Below are 14,180 nucleotides of genomic sequence, written 5' to 3'. Positions count from 1 at the left end.
TAAAAATGGAAAAAAATTTCTACTCCAATGGAACAGGCTGGGCTATTGTGAGCTCTTTGCCTGGTGATAAAGACATCAGCGTGGGCAAGACTGTTTGTAGACTGCTTCTCATGGGGACGTCCCAGGATGCTGGGAGGTGGGAGTTACGGAGTAGGACAGACCCCTGCAGCCTCCTTTCCTCTGCCTACTCCCATTCAAATCTGATACACTTTCACGAGCTGATAAAAGCCATAGGTCTAGCGAGGATGAAGTGGTAGGGAGGCCCGAGGCAACTGTGAGAGCGGGGTTTCGTTTTGAAGAGCTAGTTGTAGCCCTGGTCAGCTGTTTGAAGAGCAGCAGTGTGTTCTCAGCCTCGTTTTCTCTGCAACCCTGTCCTGCACCAGAGGCTCTTGTAAACTGCAGTCAGATCTCAAAATCTTTTCTACCTTTCTGCAGTTTCCACCACGAATGCAGTACCTTTTTTTTTTTTTTTTGGTAGTGGATGTTGTAAATAGGTTGTGTATGGGAGGAGGGGGGACCAAGCCTTCTCCAGCCCGAATGGCTTCCTAGAGAAAGGAGTGGTATCTTTGGAAGACGCCGCTCAATCCCCTCCAGTCCTGCTCACCTGCAGATTCTCCATCAAAACAACGCCAGGTGAGCAGTTGGCCACCTCAGTATAAATGAGACAAAGGGCCAGTGAGCGAGGAGCAGTCTCTTCCTGAAGTTCCAGTTTGGAGACCAGTAGATGGGGAGGGTAGAAACGAGTCCTCATTTCCTCTCCAGTAAGGACATGTCTTCCTGCATCCTTTCCTTTCTTTGGCCCGAGCGAGTTCTGAGTTCTCTAAGGCAGAGCTTCTGGCCTCACCTGCATGCTGATAAGCATCAATCCATGCAGCTACTGCGGGTGAGGATTAGGCGTTCAAAGGGGGCAAGCAGTCACCTGCTCCTTTGGGAAAAGCACCTCCCAGCTGAGTTCTCCGTGGTCCACAGTGGTCCTCTGTATCCTAGAGGAAGCTAGCAAAACGGAGGCAAACGGAGCTGATGGTAGGGACCAATCCAACAGCTCGGTCTTAGGGAGAACCAGGAGGAGGTGCAGCCTAGGTAGAGTGCAGAGCAGTTTTCTCTTCCTTTTCTCCCTTCTCTCTTTGGTCTACCTAACACTGGCCTACGAAAGCGTGGTCAGACGATCTCCACGCTTGCTCAGACAGGTTTATCAAGATGCCGTCTAGAAGCCAGGCCTGCACTCCTGAATCTGCTGGCCACGAGCCCTGCTAAGATACACACCCCATCCCCGCTATAGAATCTCTAATGCCCCTCCTCATCAAATCTTAGGCTAAAAAGTTTTAAATCATGTCAACCGGATCATGCTTGCTTTATGTGAGAATTATTTCAGCAGAATGGATACAAATTTTCAAACCAGTCTTTCCATATCTATGTATCCTATATTAAAAGTGATAAAGTCATGTTTCTGGGGCATATTCAAGTGGCTGACAAGTAATCCGATCTAATAAAAGAGAAAAATGGTAATTTGCATACGACCGCTACCCTTCCCATTGGCTAATCAGAGCGATATGCAAATTAACTGCCAGTCAAGATGGCGGTTAACCGCCAACAAAGATGGCGGCTAATTTGCATACTGCAGGCAGGATGGGACAGCGCTATTCTGCCTGCCCCACCGCCATCCGGGCCTGCTATCTGTGACCCTGATGGCGGGGGACCCCTGTGCAACCTGACCCAGGGCTGGCAGGCGTGACCCCAGTGATCTGCCACTGGCCAGGCCCCCAACCGGCTCTCCCTCGGGAGATCCCCAGGCACTAGCGGGAACTGCTGCCCGTCAGCCAGCAGTCACCCCCCAACAGGCCCTCCCTCCAGGGATGAGCAACCGGAGATCCCACAGCAAGAAAGGGCGGCCTGCAGCCAGCCCCTGTGTGCGCCTGCCTTGGGATTGCTGCGGCGATCACGGAGCAGGAAAGGGCGGCCTGCAGGCAGCCCCTATGTGCGCCTGCCCGTGAGATCTCCAAGGAGATCACAGAGCAGGATAGGGCGGCCTGCAGCCAGCCCCCTTGTGCACCTGTCCCTGGGTAGCCCTGGGGATCCCACAGCAGGAAAGAGTCCCCCACCCTGGCCACAGCTCAAGGGAGAGTACAACATGCAGTGGAGGCCAGGAGCCTTAGAGATCAACAGAGAGGGGCGCCTGCTCGAAGCCTTCAGGGTGTGGCTGGGGGTAGGCCCCCATCAGACACAGACACAGACACACACACACAGACACACAGACACACACACACACACACACACACACAGCGCCTACTCTGAGCTTCCAATGTGGTTGGGAGCAGACCACCAGTGGACACACACACACACACACACACACACACACGGCAACTGCTCGGCGCCTATGTGGCGGGGCTGGGGGCAGGCCCCCAGCAGACACACACACACACACGGGGATGGCTGCACCGAGCCTCTGCTGCCAGACTGTGGCCATCAGTAGGACATCCACTGAGTGATCCCGGACTGAGGGGCAGGCTTGGCTGAGGGAACCCCATCCCCCAGTGCACAAATTGCGTGCACTGGGCCTCTAGTTATTTAATAATAGCACATTGAGTGCATTGTAATTATTCTTGCCATATGTAGTCAGGTAATAGTATCCAACGGAAATTTCCTACCAACTTGCTGTATCCAAAGTTTTGTAAAAAGTTGTAGAAGTTGATCTTTTTTATTTTATGTTCAAAAAGTCTCTTTTTATAAATATTATTTATCATACAATGTATATACCTTTGAGTTAACTAAGATTATCCTATCTAATAAAAGAGAAACATGGTACTTAGACATACCTCCGCTACCCTTCCCATTGGCTAATCAGGGCGATATGCAAATTAACTGCCAGCCAAGATGGCGGCTGGCAGCCAGGCAGCTTGAAGCGAACAGGAGGCTTGCTTGCTTCAGTGATGGAGAAAGCCAACGTTCCCCGCCTGCCGCTGCCGGCCTCTGAGCTTGCAGTTTGAAACATTGTTACAAATATGGAAGCTAAACAAAAGCCCAGAAACCTGCTTTCAGCCAGTCGGGCTTCAGCCAGCAGGACTGCAACAGTGTTTCAATTATAGAACCCAAACAAACCAGATACCTGCTTTCAGCAGCCGAGGCCTCAGAGCTGGAGCCAAGCCTCAGAGCTAAAGCTGGCCTAGCATTTAAAAAAAAAGAAAAAAAGGACAGGTTGGGAGCTTCAGTCACCCGCCAGCCTGAAAACAGCCCTCAGCTCTTCACCCAGACTGGCCAGGCACCCCAGTGGGGACTCCCACTCTGAAGGGGGTGTGACCAGCTGCAAACAGCCATCATCCTCTCATCCAGGCTGGCCAGGCACCCAAGTGGGACCCCCACCCTGATCCAGGACACCCTTCAGGGCAAACCAGCCGGCCCCACCCATGCACCAGGCCTCTATCCTATATAGTAAAAGGGTAATATGCCTCCCAGCACCGGGATCAGCGGAGCCGCGAGGCCTCCCGGCACCGGGATCAGCATGACAGGGGCAGCAACCAAACCCCCTGATCACCCTGCAGCTCTGTGTGTGACAGGGTGCAGCGCCCCAACCCCCCTCCCCACCACGGGCCCTGCTGTGTGACGGGATAGAGCCATAACCTCCCCATCGGCCCTGCCCTGAGTGTGACAGTGGCTGCGCCCCAAACCCCTGATTGGCCCTGCTCTGTGGGTGATAGAGGGCAGCGCCCCAACCCCCCCTCCCCCACAGGCCCTGCTCTGTGTGTGACAGAGGGTGGTGCTCCAATCCCCCTATCGGCCCTACTCTGAGTGACAGGGGGGAGCTCCTGAACCCCCTGATAGGCCCTGCTCTCTGAGTGACAGGGGGGAGCTCCCGAACCCCCTGATGGGCCCTGCTCTGTGCGTGACAGGGGGCAGCGCCCCAACCCCCTGATTGGCCCTGCTCTGTGCATGACTAGGGGTGGCATCGCAACCTCCTGATCCGCCCTGCTCTGTGCATGAAGGGGGGTGGCGCCCCAACTCCCCAATCAGCCCTGCTCTGAGCCCGACCAGGGGCTGCACCTAGGGATTAGGCCTGCCCTCTGCCACCCGGGAGCAGGCCTAAGCCAGCAGGTCATTATCTCCCGAGGGGTCCCAGACTGCGAGAGGGCACAGGCCGGGCTGAGGGACCCCTCCCCCCTCCCCCACGAGTGCACAAATTTTTGTGCACCGGGCCTCTAGTATATTATATAAATATAAATATATATATATATATCTACACTAATAAAAGAGAAACATGGTAATTGGCATACGACCGCTACCCTTCCCATTGGCTAATCAGCATATCCTTATGTAAATTAACTGTCAGCCAAGATGGCGGCCGGCAGCCATGCACTGAAGCGAGCAGGGAGACTTGCTTCTTCCAGGAACTGCAGACTCCAACATTCCCCGCCTCACTTGCTGGCCTCTCAACTGCAACTCTAAGCAACTATTACTATGTTGCAAATACGAAGCTAAACAAAACCGGCTTTCAGTCAGCCCCGGACTGCAACATTGTATCCATGTTTTCAGCAGCGAGGCCTCAGAGCTAAAGCTGGCCCAGAATAAAAAAAAAAAAAAAGAAAACAAGGAGCAGTTGGGAGCTTTTAGTCAACTGCCAGAGGGAAAACAGCCCTCAGCCCCTCAGCCAGCCTGGCCAGGCACCCCAGTGGGGACCCCCACCCTGATCCAGGACACCCTTCAGGGCAAACCAGCCGGCCCCCACCCATGCACCAGGCCTCTATCCTATATAGTAAAAGGGTAATATGCCTCCCGGCACCGGGATCAGCGTGACAGGGGGCAGCGCCCAAACCCCCTGATCAGCCCTGCTCTGTGCCTGATAGGGGGGGAGCTCCCCAATCCCCCGATTGCCCTGCGGCTCTGTGTGTGACAGGGTGAGGTGCCCCAACCCCCTGCCCCCACGGGCCCTGCTCTGTGTGTGACAGGGTAGAACCATAACCTCTCCATCGGCCCTGCCCTGAGTGTGACAGTGGTGGCACCCCAACCCCCTGATCAGCCCTGTTCTGTGGGTAATAGAGGGTGGGGCCCCAATCCCCCTCCACGACCTTGCTCTGTGTGTGACAGGGTAGAGCCATAACCTCCCCATTGGCCCTGCCCTGAGTGTAACAGGGTGCAGCGCCCCAACCCCTTGATCTGCCCTGCTCTGTGTGTGACGGGGGGCGGTGTCCCAGCTCCCCTATCGGCCCTACTCTGTGAGTGACAGCGGGGAGCTCCTCAACCCCCTGATAGGCCCTGCTCTGTGAGTGACAGGGGGCAGCGTCCCAACCCCCCTGATGGACCCTGCTCTGTTAGTGACAGGGGGCAGCGCCCCAACCCCCTGATTGGCCCTGCTCTGTGAGTGACAGGGGGCAGCGCCCCAACCCCCTGATCGGCCCTGCTCTGTGCGTGACAGGGGGTGGCGCCGCAACCTCCCCATTGACCCTGCCTTGAGTGTAACAGGGGGCGGTGCCCCAACCCCCCAATCAGTCTATCCTGAGCGTGACTGAGGGTGGCATTGCAACCTCCCGATCCGCCCTGCTCTGTGCATGACGGGGTGGTGCCCCAACTCCCCAATCGGCCCTGCTCTGAGCCTGACCAGGGGCTGCACCTAGGGATTGGGCCTGCCCTCTGCCACCTGGGAGCAGGCCTAAGGCAGCAGGTCGTTTTCTCCTGGGGGGTCCCAGACAGCGAGAGGGAACAGGCCAGGCTGAAGGCCGCGCCCCCTCCCCCCAAGTGCACAAATTTTTGTGCACCGGGCCTCTAGTATATATATATATATATATATATATATATATATATATATATATATATATTTGGAGAAAATATATTTCATCATGCAGTTTTTTTCTGTTAAGTCATTAAAGAGAAGGTCAACTTAAAATGGATACATTGTACAATGTGTGGAGTTTCCAGATTAATCCTCAGGAGGTCAAGGAATATCAAGATCTGAATGTGGTAGCTTCAACTCTCACTCTTAAATTAGTGGCCCAAATTAAGTTCATTTCCTCTGTTCGCCAAGCAAGATAATCTGACACGTCATGGACAGTAGGCCTGATCTACTCTAGGACTTTCTTACAGGCTTACTTTGTTCTAAAACAGCTTCTAACAAAGAATTTCCAGTTTTAGAAATAAGCAATTTGGGCAGTAATTCATTTCATAGACTCTAGCACTCCCAATACACAAATTAATGTCACAGACACTCAAAGATGTGGCTCAAGGCCAGCAGACCACGATGTTGGCCACTGACTCAATCCTTTCCTCACCCATGTTTTCAGCTCCATTTACTGGGAACATAGCATTTGCTCTACTGAAAATGAAACTTGACTGGAAATGGCTCTGCCCTGCTAGCTCTGCTGGAGAGCTAAGCCACACAAGGGCCAGGGTTGTCAGGAAGAAGACATGGTGTCCCCTGAGCTCTGGATTGTCTGGAACAAGTGTCGTTTAAAGTTTTAGACTGGTCTGGGCAGAAAGGACCCCCAGTGGGCATGCTCTAGGTCAGTGGTCAGCAAACTGGCCCCTTGAGTGTGGCTCTTCCTCAAAATACCACGTGCGGGCGCGTACGGACAGTGCAATTGAAACTTCGTGGCCCATGCCACGGGGCCAAAGAGCCGCATGTGGCTCGAGAGCCGCAGTTTACTGGGAGAACTTTAACCAAATGCACAGGGAAGTTGTAAAATAATCCCTGTGAGCCCTCCCTGTTCCTGGTTTACTTGTAGAAAGTCTTCCTACTAATGGGCCAAACGTTGTCCTGCAACATCATTACATTTATTTAGAGCTTTTGGGTGGAGGGGGGAGTATGGGGCTTAAAATGAGTAGTGTTCACAAGTACAGTATATCTCCCACACTTAAAGACTGAGGAAGAAGGAATCATCTTAGCTTGCAGGGAAAGGTAAGCACAGCATTCTAAAGCAGGTCTGTACCTTCCACAAAATAGTGGACTAGATAAGCACAAGGAGGGGACTTTTATTTCACTGATCATGCAGAGTGAGCACGTGTTGAAGGCAGGGAACAATTCACTTCGTTTAGGGTCTTGAGCAAATCCAGGGACAATCCCAGGCCATCTTTACCTTGGTCACTATGTGTTTGCAAATAGTCCATTTTCAAAGTCACGGGAGCGACTGAAAAAGAAATCCCCCAAACACAAAAAACAGATGAGGGTCTGCAAAAAGTCATTCATCACAAAATCACTAAGAGCTTCTTGAAGGCTTTTTGAAACTTTCCACTATGCACTTGCTATGAGATGAGCATGTCACAAAGGGAAATGGTCCCAGCTCCATGCATTGATAAGCAGGTTCCAACAAATATGTATCATTGAGTTTTTCCTGCCTTGTGACAAGGAGGTTTGCGAAGCAGGGCAGGGAAAGCAAACCAACAGTACAACAACCAATTTCCTTGCTTGGTCTCTCAGACCTACAACACAGTGAAGAATTCTATAAGTGGAAAGAGTTGTCCAAGAAAGGTTGAAATTTGAAATTTATATGCACTGTAAAGCAAGCAACTTGTAGAACAGGCACTGGGATTTAAAACAGTGGTAAGTCTGGTTGACAGTCTTAAGTGTTGTATATACATACTTACGCTCCTTCTTCTCTTATGAGAGCCAAGAATTTTCTCACACGGTATTCAGGATCCATCTAAATACATCAGAAGAAATATAGACGATGGTTAATGGTGCCTTCTAATAACTATGCACTTACTTCATGTCAAGGAAATCCTGAGCTTCAAATCCCATCAGTGCTCTGCTGAGTCACAGAAATGTGCTACCTGTTCCTTGACCAGTATTCTGATACACAGGAAGCAGATTGCATCATTCAAGAGAAGTGAATAGGATTTCCTAGCATAGAGAATTATTCTATTCAGGTTCCAAGTGACCCAGCTAGTCATTCACAGGCACCTCAGCTGCATGCTCCCTTAGGGAGAGTTATGTGAGGAGACAGCATGCCCAAGAAGACTAGTGTGAGAGCAGACGGTGGCCATTCATGGGGACTTAAATGGCATCCAATTCATAGGACTCATCTGAAGCATAAAAGTGAGACCAAACTTGAAGAAACCAACCGCTGTTGCAATTAATAAAAAAAACTTACGCTAAAACTAAAAAAATTAAGAGTGGGACTGACTCCTCTAACCCAGGGTAATCCAAGTCTACTGTGATAAGAGTGGTGTCATGAGTCTAAGAAAAGATGGAGGAGTTCTGGTTCAGGCTCTAGGTTCAGGTCATTATAATTAATTATTAAGTTTCATTTTATATTCATATTTAACTAATTTATTTAACTGTATTCAATTTTCATTGGTCCACCAGAGATGTGAAGTTATCTAAAAAATGCTCGTTAAAAACATCTTTAATTCCTTGAGATGAATTTTTATTGTAAGAAACACACCTAAGTTTTAAAAAATGTTCCAGGCAGGAGTCTGTTTCCCAAGAGGGAACTCCCTGCCCTCCAGGAATAGCTTTCAAATGCTCAGTGCAGCTGTGGGTAAATGTGCAATTGGATTCCTCCTCTAACTACCTTTCTTTTTCTTTCTTTTTTTTTTTTTTTTAAAGATCTCTTCTATCCCATAAGTATAGAAGTTTCAAATGTATCAAAGTTAAGAGGTCAGACTACAAAGGACTAAAAAAAAGTGTGAATAGCTAACAAAAGAAACATTTTTCTTCTTTGGGAATAGAATTACATATGAATCAATTGTCAACTTCTTTAAAAAAAAATGGAACTGGCTGGAGCTCAGTTGTAGTCAGTACTTGCAGGTCTTTGCCCATTAAATATATTTAATATGTGTGAGCAACGACTTACTGACTTGCCTGTAGCTATGGAATTGAAAGTCAAGAGAAAGGGAGGAAAAAAGTAATCTAGATAAATGACTTTATTCCCTCAGGTGACATCCAGTCAGAGCAGACCCTCGGCACTGTGCAAGTTTTAACAGAATTGTGTATAGTGAACAGAGAGGTAACATGACATATATTCTGCTAGACTACATGCCTCTTCACTTAGGCTCAGTCTCTCTAAGGCAGATCTAAAGAGAATTCACTCAGCTGCACGAAATCCATTTGACATGAAGGGGTTCAAACTCAGAGGCCTATGAAGTGTCAGTCGCTGAAGATTAGGCCTGAGTGCCCCACTCTCACTTTCTACCCCACATACACAAGAGACATTAACTTGATCACTGACCTGCAGGCATGAAAGCAAGAGGAAGGGGTAGGGATTGGGGAGAAAAAACCCGCATAGTTTCTTCTATGCAATTATTGAAAAAAAGTGTGTTGAAAGTAAAAAAATGAAGAGCTGATTATCTGACAGGTTTATCTTTTTCCAAGGAAAGAGCCAATACATCTGTATATGCACTTTGACCAAGAAAAATCCTAAGCAAAGTGATTAGTCTGTAACTTTAACTTACTGCTCAAAATGGGAAATAAATAAATCGGCTTAAAAGTAGTCTGGCTGACAGTTCAATAGATTAAAGTTTAGGTTCCCAAAAACCACAATTTTATTTTAAAATAAATTCACCAGCAAAGATTAAAAAGCATTCATTTTTGTCTTTCCAATCTGTTAGTGGTCCAAGAGCCTGTTTCAGTTGTAACTGACACCACCACCGCCACCCACTGCTCACACTGATCAAGTGGCAGGGCTGAGCAGTAATACATATGCTTAGAATGTAGCCTAGGACCTCAGTAAATTCAAGGCAAGTTTACCGAGCAGCTTACTATGTGTCTGCCTCTGTTCCAGGGGCTGGATTCAATAGTGAGTGACAGCCAAGGTCCCTGAACTCACTCACAGAGCTTGGTAAGGATACATTTATTATCTAACTAGATAAGCATAAGACACAGGATGGGTGTGTGGAGGGGTAGAGTTCCCCAAAAAAGAGAAAAGGCAAGTGGCCAGTAGACGTGAGAAAGGCCCAAAGAAGTTTCATCTTTGCCCGAGCAATAGCCTGGAGCTCAGTTTTCCTGTGGGTGCTTAACTATACAGTAGTTTGCATGACATTTTCAGAAGCCCAGGCCAGGGGACAATAGACAGAGCCCAAGTCCAGTCTGCACAACTCAATTACTCTGTCTCTTAAAACAGCTTCCCAGGCCCCTGTTGGTGTATGTGTGGTAGCTGCCTGACCACTGATGGACAACATCATCCCCCCTCCATCACCTAACTGCCTGTGACCCTGGATAACTCACTGACAACCTGTGGGACATTCAGTACCATCCTCTCTAAAATGAAGGGCAGCAGAACAATTGCTCTTTGAAGTTCTTTCTAATTCTACAATCTAGTGACTCCCACCCAATGTTAACACTTAAAATAGCCCTAGCTGGTTTGGCTCAGTGGATAGGGCATCGGCCTGTAGACTGAAGGGCCCCGGGTTTGATTTCAGTCAAGGGCACATGCCCGGGTTGCGGGCTCGATCCCCTGTAGGGGGTGTGCAGAAGAAGGCAGCCGATCAATGATTTTTTCTCATCATTGATGTTTCTCTCTCTCTCTCTCTCTCTCTCCCTCTCTGAAATCAATAAAAATATTTTTAAAAAAACAACTTAGCCGAAACCGGTTTGGCTCAGTGGATAGAGCGTCAGCCTGCGGACTGAAGGGTCCCAGGTTCGATTCCGGCCAAGGGCATGTACCTGGGTTGCGGGCACATCCCCAGTGGGAGATGTGCAGAAGGCAGCTGGTCGATGTTTCTCTCTCATCGATGTTTCTAACTTTCTATCTCTCTCCCTTCCTCTCTGTAAAAAATCAATAAAATATATAAAAAAACAAACAACAACAAAAAAAAACAACTTAAAATAACTTTATAACCTTTTCTTCTATTTTTGAATTTTAAGAAGTGGTAAAGAAAAGTACCAATAAATTATTGTTTGATCTCAGGCTACTAATATCAACTTGAGTTCAGAAATAATATAAGGAAATTATAACAAATTAAAACTTTAGCAAACAGAAAGGTATATGAAGTTTCTATATCTGAATTGTATGGAGAAGGACGTGACTTACCTGCAGGGACATCTCGATCAATATTAGCAGCTTCTTGATTCCTATCCAGGCCTTCTTATCTTTTACTTGCTGTGCAATTATGGTACATTCTTTATCCTTGAAGTTGCCCAAAAGCTATGAAAACAATAAAAGTAATGAAAGCACTATTATAGTGAATTGACAATATTAGTTAATTCTCACATTTATGCTTAAAAGAACAATGATAAGGACCAGTTGACTGGTTCAAGTTGACAGGATTCTCTCCTATTTAAAAAAAAAATCTAACCTGACCTTTCTAAACCCATTAGGTGTAGTAATGAAATTGAAAATTGGTACCCTAAATCCTGTTTTCCTATAGGCCTCTATTATAATTTAGAGGTATATTTGCTGGGGGAAAAATAGCTCCACCATTAAGAAATGCTCCACCATTAATGCGGCAAACGTACTTATATGTTTTACGTTGACTGTAAGTAGTAGAGCCACCTGTTACTACCCACAAACAATGTGTTAAGAAATATCAGTTAAAAATTTTAACATTCCTTTCTAGAAACAAATCTATGTGTCAAAGCAGACTAAATTTAATTCTCTTATCCAACTGGCACAAATGCTGCTCAAGAAGATAACCTGGAGACATTTATTATATAAATAATTTCTATTTTGTTGGGGGTATGCCCCAATTTTATGGGTCTTGAGGATTTTAAGGAGCCTTCACACTCGAACAAGACATAGATAATATTTTCTAACAGATCTCATCAAGTCACTTGAACACATTTATATTAATAAAAAGTTTAATGAAGGATTTATTTTTGAAATTAAAAACTTTGTCATTCTCAAAAAGACTGAAGAAAACATTTTCATATTATGAACTTGATTATAAAACAGTTCCTTTTACTTCTGTAACTTTCATGAAGTTCCTAAGATTTTAATCATTATCCCAATTTATTAAATAAATACAAGTAGGAAACCAAGATGGCTGCATAGGTAAACACCGGAAATTGCTGCCTCCCACAACAACTTCAGAAATACAACAAAAAGACAAAATGGACATCATCCAGAACTACAGGAAGGCTGGCTGAGTGGAAATTTTACAACTAGAAGGAAAGAGAAAAGCACACTGAGACTCAGAGGAGCTGTGGAAGTAAAGTGCAGAGGTATGGAGGCTCGAGTGTGTGTGCACGCACGCAATAAGGGGCTGGCACCTGAGGATGCAGCTGTTTTTTTGAATTGGGAGGGAGTCAGAAGCTCCTGACTGCTCAGAACTCTGGTTCCGGGAAGTCTCCGGGGACCCAGGGCTCATACGGGGAGAAACTGGACTGTCTGGCAGCAGGCAGAACTCGGAACTTGAGGGCGGCTTTCCCTCAGAGGTGCTTGCAGCAATTACGGGGACACTGAGACACAGGGCCCCTTAGGGCAGGGCTGAGGAACAACCATAGCTGCTTGCTCCGCCCTGTTGATTCCAAGACCCCGCCCCACCTAGGCTGGGGCAGAGGCTTTTGCATATGAATGCCCTGGCCCTTTGCAACCTGAAAATTACCTAACAAATTGCAGGTGGGCCAGACAGACCCAGAACTTACAAGAGAAGGCCCAAGGCCCCACAGCAGCTTGCATTGCTTTACAGCTGGGCCTCATCTGGGCACCTCCAACCCCACCCGCCCCCCCCCCCCAAAAAAAAGGAAGGGGAATCTGCAGATCTCTCCATAGCTCCTGCTGGGCAGCCTCAGGAAGAGCCTAAATTAGCACCTCCTTAGATCCAAGAGCCAGTGTACCCAGTGGTCAGAGTGGGACCATCCACATTACAACTCCTCAGATCCATAAGGGACACACTCAGGGGGCAGATTCAGTGAGCACCAAAGCCCCACTGAAGCAAGTCTTGCTCCAGAAAGGTGTCTTTAGCACAGAAGTTCTCCCACTGTAGACACAGCTGATTCTCACTGCCAATTGGCCTGGAGGTCAATTCCTCCTAGTGATACCTACAACAATCAAAGCATAACTATAACAAGACTGTGCACAAAGCCCACAGGGGGTGGTGCACCAAGAGTGTCCACCTCAGGTAACTGGGGAGGCAGAGCCACTGGGCCCTATAGGACGCCTAGCACACAAAACCACTCTACCAACACAGGGAAGCATAAAAAATGTGGAGACAAAGAAACAGGTCACAAGTGACAGAAATGGAGGAAAGCAAATGACTGGATATAGAGTTCAAAACCACGTTTATAAGGTTTTTCAAGAATTTTTTGGAAACCGCTTATAAATTTAGTGAGTGAGACCCTGGAGGATATGAAAAAAGACCAACTAGAAATTAAGCATACACTGACTGAAATAAAGAATAATATACAGAGATCCAACAACAGACAAGAGGATCCCAAGAATCAAGTCAAAGATTTGAAATACGAAGAAATAAAAAATACCCAACTGAAAAAGCAAAAAGAAAAAAGAATCCAAAAATATGAAGATAGTGTAAGGAGCCTCTGGGACAACTTCAAGCGTACCAACATCCGAATTATAGGGGTGCCAGAAGAAGAGAGAGAGCAAGATATTGAAAACCTATTTGAAGAAATAATGACAGAAAACTTCCCCTACCTGGTGAAAGAAATAGACTTACAAGTCCAGGAAGTGCAGAGAACCCCAAACAAAAGGAATCCAAAGAGGACCACACCAAGACACATCATAATTAAAATGCCAAGAGCAAAAGACAAAGAGAGAATCTTAAAATCAGCAAGAGAAGAACAGTCAGTTACCTACAAGGGAGTACTCATATGACTGTCAGCTGATTTCTCAACAGAAACCATGCAGGCCAGAAGAGAGTGGCAAGAAATATTCAAAGTGATGAATACCAAGAACCTACAACCAAGATTTCTTTATCCAGCAAAACTATCATTCAGAATTGAAGGTCAGATAAAGAGCTTCACAGATAAGAAAAAGCTAAAGGAGTTCATCACCACCAAATCAGCATTATATGAAATGCTAAAAGGTATTCTTTAAGAAGAGGAAGAAGAAAAAGGAACTCTTACCATTTGCCACAGCATGGATGGAACTGGAGAGCATTATGCTAAATGAAATAAGTCAGTCAGAGAAGAATAAATACCACATTATCTCACTCATTTGTGGAATATAATGAACAACATAAACTGATGAACAAGGACTGATCCAGAGACGGAGAGGCATTGATTGGGCTGACGGTCCTTGGAGGGAAGGTAGGGGAGGGTGGGGGTAAGAGGGAAAGATCAACCAAAGGACTTACATGAAAGC

This window comes from Myotis yumanensis, unplaced genomic scaffold, assembly GCF_028538775.1.
Source record: "Myotis yumanensis isolate MYYU_CA2020_CCGP unplaced genomic scaffold, mMyoYum1.0.hap1 SCAF_16, whole genome shotgun sequence".
NCBI classification, from domain to species: Eukaryota; Metazoa; Chordata; class Mammalia; order Chiroptera; family Vespertilionidae; genus Myotis; species Myotis yumanensis.
The sequence above is the reverse complement of the archived record's forward strand: the minus strand, read 5'-3'. Positions refer to the sequence as shown.